A 6,010-nucleotide genomic window follows, 5' to 3' on the forward strand; every position below is an offset into this window, starting at 1 on the left:
ACAGTTGCTACATTAAGTAAAAGACAAACCTAGCCGGTTTGACCTACGCACTGGAAGCCTAAACCGCCAGGTCTGAAACACTGAACCTCTGCTCAACCAATCAGATTCAAGGAGAAGAAATGTGACCGTTGGCACATTTCACCTATAAAAGAAGGAGCTGAAGAGGAGTAAATGCAGTTACTAGTCCCACCAACTACAAGTTCTAAGAGTTATCAATCACAAGTTTATCTCTCTACAAGATTCAAAGTTATTAAGTGTACATTTGAAGTGAGATTACAATTTCGGTGAGAATTGTACGAGTGTTTATCGAGCAGCAAAGAACTCTCGATCGGATATTGCGTTTGTGTATTTCTTAGTGAATATCCTTCTCGCGGTTTCGAGAAGAAGGGGTGACGTAAGAGTTTTGTCTCCGAACATCCATAAAAACCTTTCTTGTTCTTTACTTTCTGTCGGCTTCACGTTCTAATCGATTTATACTAACCGACTCATACCGCCCTAACCGATTGAACATTACCTAAACCGTTTTACTAAATCTCAAACCGACCCACTAAACTCCAAACCGAACTTATCCAAATCCGACCTTATTCATCCCGTGTGCGTGTTGCTTTAGTCTGAAACAAACCACTTCAGCACTTGAACTCGGTTCAAGGGTTTGTGACAGCTGTGTAGTATTGAAACCTGGTGTTAATCTTTAACCGGATTAAACACCAACCGTTGAGTGAAAGGTGTAAACCGGCCAAACCCCGGTTCCCCACCCCCGATCTAGATCCTAACAAAGATCTTCATCTTCAACAAATGGATGTCAAAACTGCTTTTCTTCATGGTGATTTAGATGAAAAGATTTATATGCGACAACCAGAAAGATTTGAAATCAAAGAAAAAGATGAGCTTGTGTAAGCTTCAGAAGAGTGTGTATGGTTTGAAACATGCTCCAAGGCAATGGTACAAGAAGTTCGTTAACTTCATGAATAGTAACAATTTTTTGAGGTGTGAAGCTGATCATTGTTGTTATATCAAAAGGTTTGATAAATCGTACATTATTCTTCTTCTCTACGTTGATGACATGTTGATTGCTGTAGCAAGCTTGTATGAGATTAACAAGCTCAAGAAAGAGTTGTCTGAAAAGTTTGCAATGAAGGATTTGGGTGCTGCTAAACAAATCCTTGGGATGAGAATTTTCAGGGATGAAGAAGTTCTCAAGCTTTCACAAGAAGAATATGTGAAGAAAGTTCTTAGCAGGTTCAACTTGTATGATGCAAAACTAGTTATTATCCCCTTAGCTAGTCACTTCAGACTATCTAAAGATCAGTCGCCTTCAATAGAGGAGGAGAAAAATTAAATGGCAACTGTTCTGTATGCCTCTACCATTGGTTGTATTATGTATGCGATGCTTTGCACAAGACTAGACATAGCACATGTAGTGGGAGTTGTTAGCAGATTCATGAGAAACTCGGGTAGACAACATTGGGAAGCAGTAAAGTGGATACTACGATACTTAAGAGGAAGTACGGGTCTCGATTTGTGTTTTCAAGAGTCTAATATGGGTTTGGAAGGATATGTTGATGCTGACAATGGTGGTGATGTTGATAGTAGGAAGATCACAACAAGGTACATTTATACTCTGGGAGGTACTGCAATCAGTTGGGTTTCAAAATTGCAGAAGATTGTTTCTCTTTCTAGTTGTGAGGCAGAGTATGTTGTTGTGACAGAAGCTGCTAAGGAAATGATGTGGTTACAACCCTTTTTGCGAGAATTGGGTCAGGACTACGAGAGAAGTGTGTTGCGATGCGATAGTCAGAGTGCCATTCATTTAGCAAAGAATCCTGCTTATCATGGCAGGACGAAGCATATACAGGTTCGTTATCATTTCATTCGGTCAGCTTTAGAAGATTGAGTATTAGCTCTTGAGAAGATTCCCGGGAGTGAGAATCCAGCTGATATGTTGAAGAAAGCTGTGACAAATGAGAAACTGAAGTTGTGTGCAACTTCAGTTGGTCTTCTTCGTTAAGACACCGGATGGAAAGCCACTACCGATCGAGAGATGATGAAGTTAGTCTCCAAGTGAGAGATTGTTGAGTTATGGAGCTTACACTTATAATAAATTCTACATTGTTAATTAGAGTTTATTGGGTTTTCTTTTTGGTTTTGGGCTTGGGCCTGACTAAAGTTATTTAGGTTTATTACTTGAATGTTTACCCTATAAATATGTAATTATTAAGGGTTTACATGGTTAAGACAGAATTTTATAGAGATAAAGTGTGAGGCAAAAACTCTGTATTCTTTTTTCTTCATAGTGAAATCTGGTGGTGGCTGAAGTGGATGTAGCTCAATTTGAGTGAACCATTATAAATCTGTGTGTTCTTGTGTTCTTCTTTCTTGTGTTTTTTACAGATTTTTTTCAAACATTTCGAATTTGGGACATACAAATTCTAACAATTTTTTCACTCAAAATATTTCTAAATCTCAATTCCATGCTTGATAGCTATCCAGAAGCACCAGCCAAAATCAAATAACCCGGTTTAGGCAATAATGTATCATATATTTCCAAGACAACTATATCAATTAACTTCATTTGTCTATTTAATGGAATGGAAGAAAACTTCAAACGCTATCTTGATATCTATAAAAAAAAATCACAAAATATTTTGTCACTTCATTAAGTTCTTTTTTCTTCTTTAAAGAGATTGGAAAGTTATTATGTTAACATGTTAATTAATATCAAAGACAAATAACATAAAAAAAAAAGTTTTATTTAGAAATATATGTACTTATACAATTAGTTTATTTAAATATATATTTAAACAATTAAAAATTTGACAAAATGTATTTACTATTACATTTATTTATTTAATCTCTTAATTTTAACAGTTTTATATAATTATTTTTAAACTTATAATAAAACTAAAAAATAAAATTCAAACTTAAAAATTTAAGTTTTTATTTTCTTCTCTGCAGATAATTTCATAGACTGGGCCTTTGATGTAGGCCGAAGATGGAATCAACAAGGCAACTCTTTCTCGGCCCATAAGTTTTTAGAGAGAGCCTGATAATAGAAATCTAATTTCTAAAGTTTAAACTAATCTAAATAAAAAAAATTAATTAAATACAAAATACTAGTACAATTTTATAATGAAAATAAAAGAAACAAATGAACCCGATTTATTTCGGAAGGTACACATTTCCTTAAATAGACCCATTCTCTTTTATTTTCAAATACCAATATAAAATGAATTTATATATCGATATTAAACACAATATCTAGATCAATTTCAAAATAATAATTTTAATTGATAGGAAAAATTTTGAATGTTGCAAAACAAAATAATGTTTAAAATTTGAAGAGTGATTAATCAAATAAGAATTTGAGTTTATGAATTATAAATAAACCATTGTACTTAGAAAACTCTCAAGATAGTATTTATTCAAGCATTTTTCAATCATGCCATTAATTATTTGTATCATTATATTAATTAATTAAATATAAAAATGAATACAAAAGCCATTACAAACAATCATATAACAATTAATTAACATTAGTGCAATATAATTGTACCATTTAATATTAATGAAAATATTAATACATTAATATATATATAATTCATATAATACTTTGTTTGAATAACATCATAACAATATATTTATAGATTTAATTCTCTGTTGAAAATATTGTAATTGTATACGTTTATTTTATTTAAAATTTTGTTTGAATTGAATTTGATACAACTATATTATAATAAAATATATATCTTTTTTAATGTAAAACAACCATTTAACTCTAATATGATTTTATTCCTGGGACACGTACACTTAAATTTTACTGTAGCATTCTCATTGGGAGTCATGTAATGATTTAATTTCAATATTCAAAAACTCATTCAAGATTGTTTTATCAATAAAAATTTAGAAACGAGTGTTCTCTTTCATAAACAATAACTTTCTTAGTTCAGTTTTATTAATGTAAAAACTGTATGAGTTAGAAATTTCATCAATGAAAGAAGAATTTGAATTTTATTTCCAGCCCTAAATGTGAACGACCTTCCATGGATTAAATTTGAATCATGATGCATAATAAAGCTATTTTGAAATAGTTTACAAAAAATATAGTATCTACATAATAATGGATTAATGAAGCTTATATAAAATAAAATAAAATAAAAATCATTACGCCTAACGGGTTCGAACACAAAAAATTTATGGTTAGTATTCACCTCTTATTGTTATTAGGCTAAAAGAGAAGATTAATATTGGAGCTTATATAAATGGACCGTAAGATTGGTTTCGCAATCTGGCCCACTCATCTTAAGCAATAGATTTGGTAGTCTAGTTTGCAAAATTTTGAGTTTCAATTTTATATTATTATAACGGAACGCGTGAGAATTATGTAAACAATAAAAAGGACAAAGATTTAACGTGGTTCACCAAGATAAACTTGGCTACGTCCACCCAAAATAAAGATTATTATTGAGATGATTATTTACAGAGATGATATGACAAAAGGGTTATAACATGAGTTTATATAACACTCGGTCACCTGAAACCCTAATACAGAAACCCTAACAAATAGATAATTTGGGCCGACCCATTAAGAAGGCTCAACTATTCAAGTTTATTCAAAAAATCTCCTCTCTCTCTTCTAAAGTTTCCCCTAGGGCAACTAACAGTTTCTGACGTTAAGCAAGTCCAAACAATGTTGGAACTTGCTATGAGGAACTGGCTTGGTGAACATATCAGCAGGATTGTCAGCAGTTCCTACATTTTTCACCTTTATCCTCTTCTCAGTCCTTAGGAAATGATATCGCACGTCAATATGCTTAGTTCGTTCGTGATGAACTTGATCTTTGGCTAAGCATATAACACTCAGACTGTCATAGAAGACAGTTGCTTGATCTTGATGTAGGCCCAGATCACTAATTAGTCCTTTTAGCCATATTTCCTCTTTAGCAACTTCTGTTAATGCCATGTACTCTGCTTCTGTTGTAGACAGAGTCACAGTAGGTTGTAGAGTCGCTTTCCAACTAACAACTGAGCCCCCAAGAGTAAATACATAACCAGTCATATATCTCCTACTATCAACGTCTCCAGCATAATCAGATTCTGAATACCCAGTAATTAGACATTGCGTATCACCTCCATATATGAGACCAACATCAAAAGTTCTCTGTAGATACCTGAATATCCTCTTCATAGCTTGCCAATGCTCCTTCCCTGGTTGTACCATAAATCTGCTCACAACACTCATTGCCTGTGCCAGATCTGGTCTTGTACAAACCATAGCATACATCAAACTCCCTAGTGCACTAGAATAAGGAACTCGAGTCATATACTTTTTCTCTTCATATGTCTAAGGAGCAAACAATGTAGTAAGATGAATATTAGCAGCACAAGGTGTATCTATAGGTTTAACTGATGACATCCCAAACCTTGACAACACCTTCTTAATGTAACCTTTTTTTATAAGAAAAGTTTCTTCTAGCCTCTATCTCTAAGAATCTTCATTCCTAGAATTTTCTAAGTTGCTCCTATATCTTTCATCTTAAACTCAACATTTAGAAGATCTTTTAGCTTTTGAACATATGTTTTGCTCTTTGCTGCTACCAATATGTCATCTACATACAGGACTAGGTAGATGAATGAGTCATCCTTAACTTGTTGTAGTACACACAACAGTCATATGTGTTGGGTCAACTCATTTGACAGCTGGGCCTAACAAATTAATAAAGTCCATTAGGGCATATTTAATTAAGGGAAAAAAAACACAGCAGTTTTGAGTTTTTTTTTTCTCTCTCCCTCTTTCAGCAGTTCTTCCTCCATTGAAGCAACAATTCCTCCATTAAAGCAACATGTTCTTCTTCTAATTTCCTTTATCTCTTCTCCATTTGGTTAGCCATCTTTAGTGATGATGATAATGTATGTGAATGACAAGTTAGGATGAGGTCAATTGATAACTTTTGTTAGATTACCTCTAGGCTTGTATTGAACTACATTATATACCCATTTGATATAGTGGATG

The sequence above is a fragment of the Impatiens glandulifera genome, chromosome 1, assembly GCF_907164915.1.
Source record: "Impatiens glandulifera chromosome 1, dImpGla2.1, whole genome shotgun sequence".
In the NCBI taxonomy this organism is placed as follows: domain Eukaryota; kingdom Viridiplantae; phylum Streptophyta; class Magnoliopsida; order Ericales; family Balsaminaceae; genus Impatiens; species Impatiens glandulifera.